We start from the raw sequence: 15499 nt of genomic DNA, 5'->3' as shown, positions 1-15499 counted from the left end.
CAATTACTATAGTATCTACTCTGGCCCAGGCCCTGTTGATGGCTTTTGTGATAACTGATGAATGGGACAGACATAGTGTGTACCCTTAAGAGCTGACAATGTAGTTGAACATTCAGACAATAACAATAAAGAAGGGCATGTAGTATGACAGGAAAATTCAAAGAATGTTGTGGAGCACACAACAGAGGACTTAAGGTTTGGCGGAGTACATGAGGAGGAGAAGAAACAGAAGACTTTCTGCCAGAAGGGACCTATAAGCTGTTTCCTGGCTGTCCTATAAGAGGTTCCAGGTCCAGGTCGTCCAACGCCTTGTAATCTGTGTTAGGAAGTTCACATTGTATCCTAAGAGAAATGAGAAGCTCTGAACTATTTATATTACGAATGAGACTAACAGTGAGTGTCTAAAGATTAAAGAATGCATTGGGTTTTTTGTTGTTGTTGTTGTTTTTACTTTAATTCTAGTATTGTTAACATACAGCATTATATTAGCTTCAGTTGTACAATACAGTGATTCAAAAATGCTATATCTTAGTCCTCATCATGAAAAGTGTACTCTTAATCCCCATCACCTGTTTCACCCACTGACCCTCTGTTTCTTGGTTTCTCTCTCTCTCTCTCTCTCTCTCTCTCTCTCTCTTTCTTTGTTCATTTGTTTCACTACTTAAATTCCACATGAGTGAAATCATATGGTATTTGTCTTTCTCTGATTGACTTATTTCGCTTAGCATTATACTCTTTAGCTCTATCTATGTTGTTGCAAATGGTAAGATTTCATTATTTTTTTATGGTTGAGTAACATTCCAGTGTGTGTGTGTGTGTGTGTGTGTGTGTGTGTGTGTGTGTGTGCGCGCGCGCGCGCGCGTGTGCACATGTGCACACGGGTGCCACTTTTTTATCCATTCATCAATAGATGGATACTTGGGCTGCTTCCATAGTTTGGCTGTTGTAAATAATCCTGTAATAAAGCATACCTGTGTCCTGAATGTATTTAAATACCAAGTAAGGGGATGGCTAAAAAAAAAAAAATCCACGTGCAGAATTTAGCAATATCTGCTAATATTTGCGCATTTACTAAGCTGAAGCATGGTAAGCACTCAGTGCGTGTTAGTTATTACTATGTATGTTCAAGCCACTTTTACTAGTACTATTTTATTAAACCCTCGTACAATCTCATGAGATAGCTGCTCTTATACCGACTTTACACGTGAGGACTAGAGATAGGATAAGAGACTTTGTGTAGCTTACCATCTCCTCCGGGCTTAGAGTTCCAGCATCAGTATAATAAGCCAGGTCTGTCAAATTCCATGCCAGGGCAAACAGTTTCTAACTCCAGAAAATCATAAGCATGGTGGCAAGTACAAAGTTTTCCCCTTAACCAATTTTTCATACCTAGCTGTAAAGAATACTTTGAAATTCATGGTATTAAAACTAAAAGACTACAGTTCCCAAGTCAATAGACTCCTCACCTAAAATCCGTTTAGAACCTCAAATGCATTTATTCAATGTGGACATGTTTTACACTTTGACTTAAGTTCCTAAACAGTGGAAAAGATGTTTATTGATATTAATTATATCCTTACAAACTCAAGAAGTTTGACTTCACCTTTCACATTGAGCCTCGTTGCTGCTGTTGCTCATCTAACAATAGAATCTTTAAGTGTTTCTTGGAAATAAAATATCGATGTACGATAATATCTCAGCAAGAGAGGATTAAATGAAGTGGCTCAGTTCCCATGATCTCTTATCAACATGTTAAATGGAGTGGTTAAAGAATTGACCCATTTCTCTAACTATAAATACAAACCTTGGCCAATTCATTATTCTTCATCCCAGGTCTGGAAATCTGTAGATGCTATGGTGATTATTGATGGGCAGATCTTTTCCTTGGAGTCTTCACAGAATGTCTTTCATAACTTCAGTCTTAGGAAGCTGATTCTATCAGCTCAGCAAGAGAGGCTTTATCTCTCAATTGCAGACTCCCTCTAACCAACCTCATGAGATTGATGTCTACATTAAAAATATCACTTTGTAAATTTACAATGAAAAGTAAGTGTTGCATGGATCAAGAGAGCTACATCTTCACTCCCTTTAGAAAGGTCTACCTAGGGGCGCCTGGGTGGCGCAGTCGGTTAAGCCTCCGACTTCAGCCAGGTCACGATCTCGCGGTCTGTGAGTTCGAGCCCCGCGTCAGGCTCTGGGCTGATGGCTCAGAGCCTGGAGCCTGTTTCCGATTCTGTGTCTCCCTCTCTCTCTGCCCCTCGCCCGTTCATGCTCTGTCTCTTTCTGTCTCAAAAATAAATAAACGTTAAAAAAAAAAAAAAAAAAAAAAAAAAAAAAAAAAGAAAGGTCTACCTAAAAAGGGAACATAATGAGAAAGATAATTATGATAATTAATATAATGGAAATCAAAACAAGTTAGGTAGCAAGGATTCTTTAGTGGCAGCAGACTAGGTCAGCCCAACAGAGGAAGTCTTGTCAGTGGTCCCAGACGACAAAGTTCTCCCAACAAAACCTGTAAAGCCTTGAGGGTAAGGACCCCATCTGCCTTCTATCTGTCATATCTGCAAAGCCTGGCAGAACAGCCACTCCTCAAATGAGAGTAGATTCCATTGAACTAAGACTCCTGTATTTAGTGTTTGAATGAACTCTGCCTCCTTTTTCCCTTTTGTGACCCTCCTTTCTTCTGTGCATCCATGGATGGCTTTTTGAACACTACATTCTTTCATTAGATATGCCAACACAGTACAGTGAGGGGCGAATATGCTGGTCAGGTAGCCAATTTGTGTTTTCATGCTGACTTGTGCATTTATATTTTCATCCATTTAGTGTTTTTGCCTCTTATTGCTTCCCAGATTGGGAAGTGAGATACAAGGCATACAGGGTACAGCCACTAAGTACATTTTACATAAAGTTTATTTCTACAAACCTGTTACATCGACACTCCATGCTAACCTCTTAAGATAGGATAGTAATGCAGCTCAGCCAGATTGGCCCAGTCTATTGTTTCTAATAGTTTCTGCTAATCACTAGAGATGAGGCTCAAGGTATTAAAAGACTGTTAAAGTTGATCAAAATGGAAGACTTGGGGAAAGCCACCTTGTCATTGAACCCTGCAATCTACTGAAACTACAAACGTGTTTTACTTCCATCCATTTCCATGGATAGTTAATGAGCCCTTGCTCTGTTAAGGGCAAGGTTGGAGGTATACAAGACAATGTTTTGCCTGCATTTAACTTCGAAAGATAACATTCTATCTTTGGACTTATGTGTTAATTTTTCAAACAGCCTTATCTATTTCCATTTAGTTTTATTAACATAATACTTAGAAATCCTTAAAAGGATCTCCAGATTGCATAAGAGGAGGTAAGGAGAAAAGTAGGTAACCAAACAGTGCAACTTGGTGCATAAACTGTGTCTTAGGAATTGATTCCCAGTGGAAATTACCCAAGAGAGTAAAGAAGTGGTACAGTAAATCATGTCCTAGAACCACATTTATTGGCCCTAGGAGGCAACATAGGTATCAGAAATTGTGAGTCTTCTGTCAGCTCCTACATTATCTGTCTACGTGACTCTCGCCATGTCATTTCAGGTCTTAGTTTTCCATGTAAGTAATGAAAAAATTGGGCTGACCATCCGTCTCCTTCTAGATCAGAATATGCTACAGCTCACAATTTGTGGGCTTTAAAAATTACGTAAAGTTCTCTTGCCTGCAATCTGCAAAAATGGCACCAGAATATTTTTTATTCTGTTGATCTGGTTTGTGCTTTATTTTTTTTCCAGCTTTAGTGAGATATAATTGACAAAGAAATATTACATATACATAAAGTATAAAACATTATGTTTGATATATGTATACATTGTGAAATGATTAAGTCCTTAATCCATTTTGAGTTAATTTTTGTTTAGACCCAGGTTTGAGTTCAACTCCATTCTGCACGTGGATATCCAGTTTTTTCAGGACAATTTATTTAAGAGATTATCCTTACCCCATCGTGTATTCTTGGCACCCTTTGCGATGATAAATTGACTGCATATGTGTGGGTTTATTTCTGTGCTTTCTTCTGTTGCATTGGTCTGTGCATCTGTTTTTATTCCAGTACCACACAATTTTGATTACTCTAACTCTATAGTATGAAATCCGGAAGTGTGATACCTTCAGCTTTGTCCTTCTGTTTGACAATGCTTTGTTTTTTCAGGGTCTTATGTGGTTCTGTACAAACTTTAGTATTGTTTGTTCTATTTCTGTAAAAAAAATCATTGGAATTTTGATAGGGATTACATTGAATCATTAGTTTGCTCTGGGTAGTGTGAACATTTTAACAATATTAATTTTTCCAAACTATAAACTAGATCTTTCCATTTATTTTTATATCTTCTTCAGTTTCTTTCATCAGTGCTTTATATTTTTCAGTACAAAAATCTTCCCTTTCCTTAAATTTGTTTCTAAGCATTTCATTCTTTTTGATGATAAGGTAAATGGGATTATTTTCTTAATTTTTGATCATTTTCTTAATTTTTGATCATTTGTTGTTAGTATATAAATACAACTGGTTTTTGTGTATTTTTGCAACTTTGCAACTTCCCTGAATTGATTAATTATAACAATATTTTTTACAATCTTTAGGGTTACAAAACCATTTATATAAAATGATATCATCTGCAACAAGGCAGTTTAGTTTCTCCCTTTCCAATTTGGATGACCTTTATTTCTTTTTCTTACCTAATTGCTGTGGTTAGGACTTTCAGTAGTTTATTAGGAGTGGACACTTTTGCCTTGTGTGTTTTTTTTTTGCGGGGGGGGTGAGTCCTCTGATATATTTTATTGAGTATAGTCGACACACGATGTCACATTAGTTTCAAGTGTACAACATAGTGATGCAACAACTCAGTATTATTCTGAGGTACCACGTGTCACCATGAAAGACTATTGCAATACCATTAACTATTTTCCCTATGCTATACCTTTTATCCCCATACCTTCTTTATTCCATAACTGGAAGCCTGTATTTCACACTTCCCTTCACCCTTTTTGCCCATCCCCCCATTCTCTTCCCTCTAGTTAGGCACCCTTGTCTTATTCCTAATTTTAAAGGGAAAGCTTTCAGTTTTTCACTGTGGAACATGATGTTGGCTATGGGATTGTCCTATGTGGCTTTATTAAGTGGAGGTACGTTGCTTTTATACTTTCTTCTTTCTTTCTCTTCTTTTTTTTTGGCCAATGTGATATATTTTTTTTTTCAGGAGTAGTATTTAGTGATTTTTCACTTATATATAACACAGAGTATTCATCCCAACAAGTGCCCTCTTTAATGCCCATCACCCATTTAGCCCATCCACCCATCCAACACCCTCCAGCAACTCTCAGTTTGTTCTCTTTATTTAGGAGTCTCTTATGGTTTGCCTCCCTCTCTCTTTATTTTTCCTTCTCTTCCTTTTTTGTTCATCTGTTTTGTTTCTTAAATTCTGCATATGAGTGAAATCATATGATATTTATCTTTCTCTGACTTGATTTGCTTACCATAATACACTCTAGTTCCATCCACATTGTTGGAAACGGCAAGATTTCATTCTTTTTCACTGTTGAATAATATCCCATTGTGTGTGTGTGTGTATATATACATATATATATATGTATATATACACACACACATATGTATATATGTATATATGTATATATATGTATATGTATATATATGTGTGTATATATATGTATATAAATCTTATGATATTTGTCTTGCTCTGCCTGACTTATTTTTCTTAGCATAATACACTTCAGTTGTATTCACATTGTGGCAAATATCAAGATTTCACTCTTTTTGACTGCCGAGTAATATTCTATTGTATATATGTACCACATCTTCTTTATCCATTTGTCATTTGATGGACGTTTGGGCTCTTTTAATAATTTGGGTATTGTTGATGGTGCTGCTATAAACATTGTGGTGCATGTGCCCCTTCAAATCAGCATTTTTGTGTCCTTTGGATAAATACTAAGTAGTCCAGTTGATAGGTCATAGGGTGGTTCTATTGTTGAATTCTTATCATGAAAACATATTGATGTTTTTATCAAATATTTTTCTGTGTTTATTGAGATAATATTTTTATTTTCTATTCTGTTAATGTGGTGTGTCACTTTCATTAATTTACTCTGATGAACCATTCTTGCATCCCAGTGATGAATCCCACTTGATCACAATGTATGGTCCTTTTAACGTGCTGTTAGGTTCAGTTAGCTAATATTTTGTTGAAGATTTTTTGTAACTGTATTTATCAGGGATTTGGGCCTGTTTCTTTTCTTGCAGTGGCCTTATCTGGCTTTGGTTTGAGAGTAGTGCTGGCCTTGTTAAATACATTTGGAAGTGCTTCCTCTTCTTTAAAGTTTTGGAAGAGTTTGAGAAGGATTGGTATTCCTTTTTTTTTTTTTTTTTTTTTTTTAATTTTTGGTATAATTTTCCCATGAAACCGTCTGGTTCTGGGCTTTTGTTTGAGGTTTTTGATTACTACTTCAGTCTTCTTACTAATAATTATCTGTTTTGATTTTCACTTTCTTTATGATTCAGTCTGGGTAAGTTCTATGTTTTTTGGAATTTATCCATTTTCTTCTAGGTTGCCAAATTTATCCATGGATAATTTGTCAAAATAGTCTCTTATCCTTTGTATTTCTGTGGGATCAGTTGTAATATCTTCTCTTTGATTTATAATTTTATTTATTTGAGTCTTCTGTATTAGTCTAGCCCAAGGTTTCTCAGTTTTATCTTTAAAAGAAAAACCACAACTCTTCATTTCATTGTTCTTTTCTCATGTTTTTCTGGTCTTTCTTTCATTTGTTTGTATTCTATTCTTTGTTATTCCTTGTCTTCTGTTAACTTTGGGCTTAGTTTGTTCTTTTTCTTGTCGTCTTATGTGTCAAGTTAGGTTGTTAGAGATGTTTTCCCCCTAGTAGATATTTAGCATTGTAAACATTCCTCTTAGAACCACTTTGCTGCATCCCATCATTTTCAGTACATAGTGTTTCCATGTTTGTCTGCCTCAAGATACTTTTATGGTTTTCCTTGTGAATTCTTCCTTGACCAATTTGTTGCTCAGGAGTGTGTGGTATAGTTTCTACATATTTGTGAGTTTTTCAGCTTTTGCCCTGTTACTGATTTCTAATTTTATGCCACTGTGGTCAGAAAAAATGCTTGATATGAATTTAATCTTCTTAAATTTGTTAAGACTAGTTTTATGGCCCAACATACCATCTATCCTGGAAAATGTTCCGTGAACACATGTGCAAAGCATGTATTTTGTTGCCTGGAATGTTCTGTGTATGTCTACTGGGTCCATTTGATTTATAACGTTATTTGAAACCACTGTTTTCTTATTGGTTTTCTGTCTGGATAATTTATTCATTGTTGAAAGTGGGGTACTGAAGCTTTCCTACTGTTACTGTATTGCTCTATATTTCTCTCACCAATTCTGTTAATACTAGCTTTATATATTGAGATGCTCCAATGTTGGGTGCATATATGTTTACAATGGTTAAATGCTGATAATTAATAGACCGCTTTATTATTATACAGTGACAGATTTTGACTGAAAGTCTATTTTATCTGATGTGACTATACCCACTCCTGATGTCTTATGGTTACCGTTTACATGGAATACCTTTTATTTTTAATCCCTTCTCTGTCAATGTACATGTCTTCTCAAAGCTAAAATGTGTCTCTTGTAGGCAGCATATTGTGGCATTTTGTTTTTTTCTGTTTATTCAGCCACTTTGTGTCTTCTAATCAGAGAATTTAATTCATGTACATTTAACATGATTATTGATAAGGACTTATTATTGCCATTTTTTGTTTTGCTTTCTGATTCTTTTGTAGTTCCTTTGTTCTTCTCTTCCTGTCTCACTGTCTCTTGTGATGTGTGTGTGTGTATTTGTGTGTGGTAGTATGTTTTGATTCCTTTTTATCATTTGTGTATCTAGTAGAGGTTTTATTGTCTGTGGTTACCACAAAGCTTATATAAAACATCTTACAGTTATAACAGTATATTTTAAGCTGATAACTACTTAACTTTAATTGCATACAAAATCACTCTACGCTTTTACTTGTCCCCCCCCCCCCACAGTTTATGCTTTTGATTTCATACTTGACATTTTTTATATTATTCACCCATTAACAAATGATGGTAGCTATAGCTGTTTCTATGCTTTTATCTTTTAACTTTGAAATTAGAGTTAAGAGGGATTTATGTACCACCATTACATTATTAGAGTATTCTGGAATTTGACTATGTATTTTCCTTTATCAGTGACTTTCTATACTTTGATTTTTCACATTGTTATTTATGTTTTCATGTTGTTTTGTTTCTACCTGAACTCTGATTATCATTTCTCGTAAGGCAAGTTTAATGGTGATGAACTCCCTCAGCTTTTATTTGTTGGTAATGTCAAAATCTTATTTGTTACTAGCAATGTTTATTATTAGTAAAACACTAAACATATATTAAGCAACTATTATATGCCAAACACTATGCTAGTTGTGAGTTTGCCCAACTGTGTATCTTTCACATATTTAAATGAATTCCTTCTAAAGATCAAATAATTTGAAATGTATAACATTGCATTTTCTCTTGTTGGCAACTTTTAATTTTTTTTTGGTGTATGGTTGCTGGAAGTTGGTGTTGAGGCCTTTGGTCTCAAGGATTCAGGGATTCAGGCAGCTAATAATTAGCATGGAATTCCCACATCAGACAGTTGTATTTTGTAACACTGAGTACTGATGGGCTATCAAAATAAAGACGAGCAGTGCTAACATTTTTCATGTACAGACCTTATTTATTTCTGCCTACCACGGGGTGCCTATCGTGAAGTCTGGCCCATTTTTATTGATCAATAAATTTTACTTCCAAATAAAAATATGATATTTCAAGAATTTTACTTTCAGCAAGCAGTAATACAGTGAGATATTTTGGCCAAAAACAATTTGGGGAGAATTGATTAGTGTTTGGTGCTGACAAGGAAAGAATGCATGGAACCATTTGTGTGACTATACCAGTATTTGTTTTACAGTACTTAATTAATTTCTTTTAAAAAGATATATCTACAGTGAATTTTATTACTAGTCACATTAATTACCAAGTGCGTCAATTCCTTCTCAAAGTACTGACATAGCTTGAGAAACCTTCATTCTGTACCATGCATAGATTTGAATTTCCAAAACAGAAAATGATTTCAGCTTTAGACACTAGGGCCAATGGAGATATTCTCAAAACTGTGGGTCACTGATTTGTCACTGAGCTAGACTTCCTCCAAAGATAAAGCCTCTTCCGAATCAACCAGATAATGTTGTCTTTGGCAAATGAAAAGCAGAGCTGTATTTGTTCTGTTTGGAAGGGCCAAAGCTGGGTGAGTGTCATTTTGCATCAGGTATTATTTGTGAAATGAACGGCTAGCATAATGTTACTGTTGTAATCACCTGCTATTAGATTAACTCAAATGCTCAGGGGTTGGAAGAACAAATAGTAAATGCTTTTCTATCCTTAAATTAAATGTTGTTTCAGAACACTTCTTAAAGAACTTTCCCTGGGCAAGATTATGAATATGTCTTGGGTGCCCTATCATCCATAGTGCACATGGGACTTTTGTCTGCCTTCCACTTTTTCTCAATTCCCTCATTAGCCTACTGAGTCCATGTGGTGCATATGGAGCTGATTTCTTCCTTTTAGTCTCTGGGATTGTCATATGAGCCAAATATGAACAACACGAGTACGTCATCCCTCAATCATAGAGATTTGTTCAGGGATAAGCATGTGGCTCAAGCTGGGTTACTTAGAATGCTTTATGGAAAAGATCTTTTATTTTTCCATGTAAGACTGAGATCACCTGTGGACGTTTTACATCCCAGTAAAGCAAAACTAAGAATGAAACCATGAGAAGCCTAGAGAAGAGGGAAATAGCCTTAATTGTATTAGAACTATTGTGCTGCACCCACCTTAAGATTAGAGTTACATGATTTAGGAACCCCCTCTTTTCCCCTGATGCTAATTTGAATGAGTTCTGACTGCTGTAACCAAAAGATTCTTGGCAAATACCTCTTTTCAGATTTGTGCCGTAACTACTTTGTGCCTCTTGATGACCCCAAAGTAGTATCTCAGCCTGCCCTCCCAAGTAAGTGACACAACAAACAGTCTACCCTATAATCATAGCCATTCTACCTTGTATCTCAGACCTTAAGGTCTTTGTCAGAAACCTGACTTGGTAATTTTGCACAAAGTCTTGTAGATAAACATGTAAAAGGCTTGTTAGTTTTGGGGGAATATTTACATCGTATAAGAGAACTCCATATCCTGAGTACAATACAATGTTTTAGCATGTCAGAAAGATTAAATGAAGTCTGAAACTTGAAGATAAAGTGGAGTTGTGTGCATATTCTTGCGCTTGGGTTAAAAAAACAAAACCAAACCCTGCATTCACGTACTTAAAAGTATATTTTGTGCACTTACTTTGAGCTAGGCACAGTGGAAGGAGCTAGGACCCAATAGAGAGTAAGAGGTTTCTGCTCTAATGGAAAAGATTCATTTTGTATCAGGACATTTGACATGGATCCAATAAAAATACAAATAAATGTGTAATCAAATCTACGATAAGTATTGGTCTTTGGGCATAGGTAATGGGGGGCTGTTGTGTTCAAGGATAACTAAATCCTAGAGGAAGTGATAATGGAGTATACATTTGAAGGTTGAATAGGAGTTAAAGAACTGAAAACATGAGAGTGAGGGTAACTTCTAGGAAAAAGAAAAGTCTTTCCAGAAGGAGAAAACAGCTTTGTAAAAGATTCTCAAGTGGGAAGATACACGATTTCTTTGAAGAAGAGAGAGTGGCAGCAGATGAGACAGAAGATGTAGACAAGGGACCAGATGAAGCCAGGCCTTTCAAGTCATGGTGACAGTTGTTGTCCTTACCTTTCAGGAAATAGTAAGAAAGACATTTAAGGATTTTAGTTCGCAAAGTGACATGCTTAGGATTATGTTTTAGAAGTTATCACTGCAACTTCATGATTGTGAGGTCTGGCTGGTATTAGAATCACCTGGATTACAGGGTTCCTGTCCCATTCCAGTAGAATCAAAGTCTCAGGTGTGTGCCCCTGGATCTGGTCATTTTAAAAGCTCCCTCCAGATGATTCTAACGTAAAGCTAGGCTGGAGAATCACAGATGTAAGCCAGGTAGGAGTTGTAAGCGCATCTGTGATAGAGGCTCTGCGAGCTGGCTTCTCTGTATGACTCAAGGTTACCGCCACCAAAGCTAAGATTATCATGGACTGCGTTAATAGAAACATAGTTCCTAAATGAGAGAGAGTTTTGTGCCTCTGCCCCCAAATTAGACCTAGCACACCTAAAGAGTTTGTTCAACTCTTGGCATCAGATTTTAGGAGAAAACTAGCCAAACTGAAGCATTCCTAGAAGAGGCAAATGAGGTGGTAAGAGGAATCTGCACTGTCTTGAGCAGAAATGATCCAATGGCACCAGAGAAGTTGAAATTGTAGTCAAGTAGTTCTTCACAAAGGATGATTTAGGACCTCCCTTTTCAAGGAAGTCCAAGGCTTTTATTGATTCAGAGGGTAAGTACGAGGTCCAACTACTTCCCAGTCATAGACATTGGAAACAATGGCAGGAGATGGTGTAGACAAGAATCCGTGTCCTCATGGAGTTGATGTTCTAGTTGAGAATGAAGTTTTCTCACTCACATGATTCTTAAAGTCGGAATTTTAAATTGACTTCTATAGTTAGTGGCTTTGGAATCGGGACGTGTCATAGGGAGATGTATTTCAGTTGTTAATTTTAGAACATTAAAAGTAGAAGTTTCTGAGAAGCTAGGAGGTCAACATCCATGGAAGGATTCTAGCAGAAGTGGCCATTGTAGAATCTAAAGACAGGATTGGAAGATGTAATAGGAAGGAGATTATTGAGTGATCTAGTCTAGTAATCCCTAGAGTCTTTTACAAAACTAAAAAAACAAATATTACACCTTAAGTGCTTTATTATGCATTATCTCACATGAGATTTATAACACTCATCATGCAGATGGGGAAAATGAAACCACATCACACTATCATTTTGGAAGTTAAAAACATGACTTCTACAAATAAAGAGTAAAAAGATGTCAGAAATTTAATTTGACTCATTGATTGATGAGGACATCAGTATGATGGTAAGACTGGGTCCAAGAACATTTGAGGAGCTCTTTGTTTATGGGTGTGTTAATAAAAGAATGTTAGTACAAGATTACTAGGTGAGACACAAAACGGATTAATGTTTCACAGGGCAGTAAACCACATGGGATTTTTTTTTTTTTTTCTACTGGAGAAAAATAATTTGTACCTTTCACAGAAAAAAGTCTTTAACATAACTTCACTAAATTCTGGACCTTTATTTAGTAGCAAGTAGTAAATGGAGCAAAGCACATTTCCCTTAGATAATTCTTGAGAGAGCATGTGACAAACACCACATAAAACATTGAAAGCACATGATTATCTTTTGGCCTTTTCAAGTTTTGGATAATTTTTCTTACCATTAGAAGAGGTAAATAACTTTTCAGGATTTTTGAGTTTCAGTGATGAGGCTGGTCACAACCGATCCATCTTTCTCCAAATATCCCCCCTGAAATGAGCCATGTAGCAAGTACTTTGGGGGGAAAGGTACTGGGGACGCACCTTTTGAATCACATCACCATTGTCCGGCCTTTGTATAAGTCAGAGCTTGTTTTTTCCAGCTGCTTTATGTTGGTTTGTTTACCTGATTCCTAAAACATTTGTAAACCTCTCAAAATTAACTTCTCGACCTATTTTGTTTCTGCGAAAGTAGTTTGGCACACTAAACATGATTAATAAGTAGCTAGTGGTTCATTAACTGCTTGCTGCTGTTGGCTCTAAGACAAAGACTCTGGAACCCCAGGTAGACATCTGATTCTTTAGAATTTATTGCAGCTGTTTGCTCAGTAAGTTTTCTTTCTCAGTTTCTGGAGTGTGTGGGGGATGGGGTGGCGGGGGGGGGGGGTGAGTGGGTAGGGATGGTTGTTGTTAATTGAGGATGTCACAGTTACCAAACAGGGAATTGTAATTGTTAGTGGTTTCCTATTTTTAGAGTGGTAATCTTGAGCTCTTCAGGTTCTGAGACCAAGTCCAGTTCTCTGCAAATGGCACTTTGTTCAGCCTCATGTAACTGACGGCAGATTTGGTCTCACTGTTTTCCTTTCCTGTGAGTTAATCTTGAGGAAAGACTTGAGTGTTAAGTTCAGGGAGTAAATGAAAAGTAGCTATGCGGTGGGCTTAATGTTCCAGGAAGGTATTAGGATACTTGCCTATGTTTAAGGAGATAGGCCCCTATTACGTAAAGGTAAAGTGGCAGAAAACTAGACAAATAGCTTATTTTAGGAGCTCAAACTAGATGTAAGAGCACAGTTTTGCTTTTTGAGTCAAGAGAAAGAGTCCAATATTTGCTCCATTGAGAGAAAACTAAATTGAAATTTATAGGCACTGTAATAATATTTCATAAATATAACATATCATATTTAATGTATCTTATAGGCCACTTTACGTGAGTTATCTCACCAAATTCCTCAACAATTCCACGAGGTAGAATCTATCATTGTTTCCATTTTATAGATGAGGAAACTGAGGTCCTTAGGGGTTAAGCAAGCTGGCCAAGATTCACAGTCAGTAAGAGATACAAAGTTAAGATTAGACCCAGGTGAACTGATTGCAAGCCTATTCCTGGGAAGGTTAGATGGCATTGCCCTTCCCCAATGATGCTGGGATGGAGAAAGCACATAGAAAATTAGCCAAAAGCCCATTTTCCAACCTCAGCTCCAGCATTAACTGTCTTTGCATCTCTGGATGAGTCATCTCATCTGTCTGGGTCTCCATTTCCCTCTACAAAATGAAGGGTAGAAACAATTTGGATTGGATGGTCTCTGGGGTTCCTTCCAACTCTGAAGTCCTCGGATTCTATAATTGCATCCTGACCGTAGAGGTGCACGTGCTCCCCTCCCCACACGCATACATACACTGCTTCCCAAAGCAAAAATCTAATCCTGCTGTGAGCACCCATTGCAATTTGATGCTAAATTCAAGCAAGACCCCACCAGATCCTGTTCTTTACAACAGCCCCTCAGGAACACACAACACTTTCTAAAATCTGGTGAGCCCGTTCTTTAAAATAAGTTGCTAATGGGATGTGATTTTAGGACATAAAATATTAATTTAAAAAAACCCTCAAAACAGATGAGGCTTTCTCTATAAATCATCGCTTTCCTACAGTGTTACCTTGACAACTTAGCTTTGACTCTTTATAAATGGGGTTTTCAGTGTAGGAGAAGAGGGGTGTCCTCGTGGTATCTTTCAAGATTTTCTCGTGTTTGATGGTAAGAGGAAACGTCAAAAGTCGATCACGAAATCCAGCAGAATGTACACAGGACATCCTGATGGAATGTCATCTGGAAATAATCACAGGTGCACAGAATTAGGCCATATCCTGATTAAAGGTACGTTATTTTCTCCTTTCTGTTCCCTGTAACCATCACATGTCTCAAGAGCATGTGAAATGTTACATTCCTGGACCAGCACAGTTACAGAGCAGACAGCAACTAAAATGCCTGAAAATAATTGCATTATTTTTAGTTGCAGCAGCCAAGATGCACATACTAGGATGAGGGGAGAACTCTGAAGTACTGAACCAAAATCTAGAAATGCTAAAAATACTGTTCCCCCTCCAGCAATTGAGATTTTGAGCAATGACTGAGGCAAAGGCAGGTAGGGAGATTCAATTAGAATTCGCATCTCTCAGCTGTAAATAGGCTCGTTATCAGGGCTGGCAAGAGCTCAGTGGGCTCACAGGGCTGAGCCCGGGCCTGCCAGGGGAAGAACTTAAAAATGGGCAGTGCTGAGCAGCAGAAGACTCCTCTCCGGCATCTGGCAGCACAGAGCAGAACCTGGAGAATGGCTGAAGGATCCGAATTGGTTCTAGAAGCCCTTTCCCTTGGGGTTGTGAATGTGAGCCCAGCAGACGCCACGGACGCTGTTGCAGGGGAGCGAGTCTGTGCTTGACACATGTGTTTCCCATTGATAGCTGGAGACAGACCAGTAGCTCTGAGTTGGCCTGACAAAGCCTTATTGAAGTACAGACAGAGTACGGTTTCAAAGCCGTCAGAGAAAGAACGGGAATGCTGTTCAGGAAATTCTTCAGGCATGGGCAGGGACTTGGCTGCAGTTCTGCAGTTGGAAAATCTGACTGGGGCAGCTTCTGAACACAGGCTGGGCCTGCTCACGCTCGGCGGGCTGAGCGGCCGCCTCCTTCAGAGCCTCTCGGCTCGCTCTGGGCTTGTGGGCGATTTTCATCAGGCGCTTTGTGAAGCAGACAAGCGAGGTAGGGCACTGTTAAGTTTTTACATTTCCACGCTTCTTTTCACTTTCTCAGCCTGCTGTTTGTTTGCAAGTACTGGGAGTTTTTGGCCGGTGTGCGT

General features: G+C 37.5%; 1 protein-coding gene across 4 annotated transcripts in view; it reads left to right on the top strand.

Moving 5' to 3' along the window:
• The window catches only part of SGCD (sarcoglycan delta), a 947672-nt gene that overhangs the window by 542092 nt on the left and 390081 nt on the right, over positions 1–15499 (top strand). Inside the window, exon 1 of one of the 4 annotated variants that reach the window (XM_045436349.1) lies at positions 14962–15402. The exons of 2 other annotated variants lie outside the window; for them this stretch is intronic. The gene's annotated coding sequence lies outside the window, so the exon portion shown is untranslated. Of the gene's footprint in view, positions 1–14961; positions 15403–15499 lie in introns of those variants that run through there. One more of the 4 variants, XM_045436324.1, reaches the window with a different exon arrangement.

The sequence above is a fragment of the Leopardus geoffroyi genome, chromosome A1, assembly GCF_018350155.1.
Source record: "Leopardus geoffroyi isolate Oge1 chromosome A1, O.geoffroyi_Oge1_pat1.0, whole genome shotgun sequence".
In the NCBI taxonomy this organism is placed as follows: Eukaryota; Metazoa; Chordata; class Mammalia; order Carnivora; family Felidae; genus Leopardus; species Leopardus geoffroyi.
The sequence above is the reverse complement of the archived record's forward strand: the minus strand, read 5'-3'. Positions and strand labels throughout refer to the sequence as shown.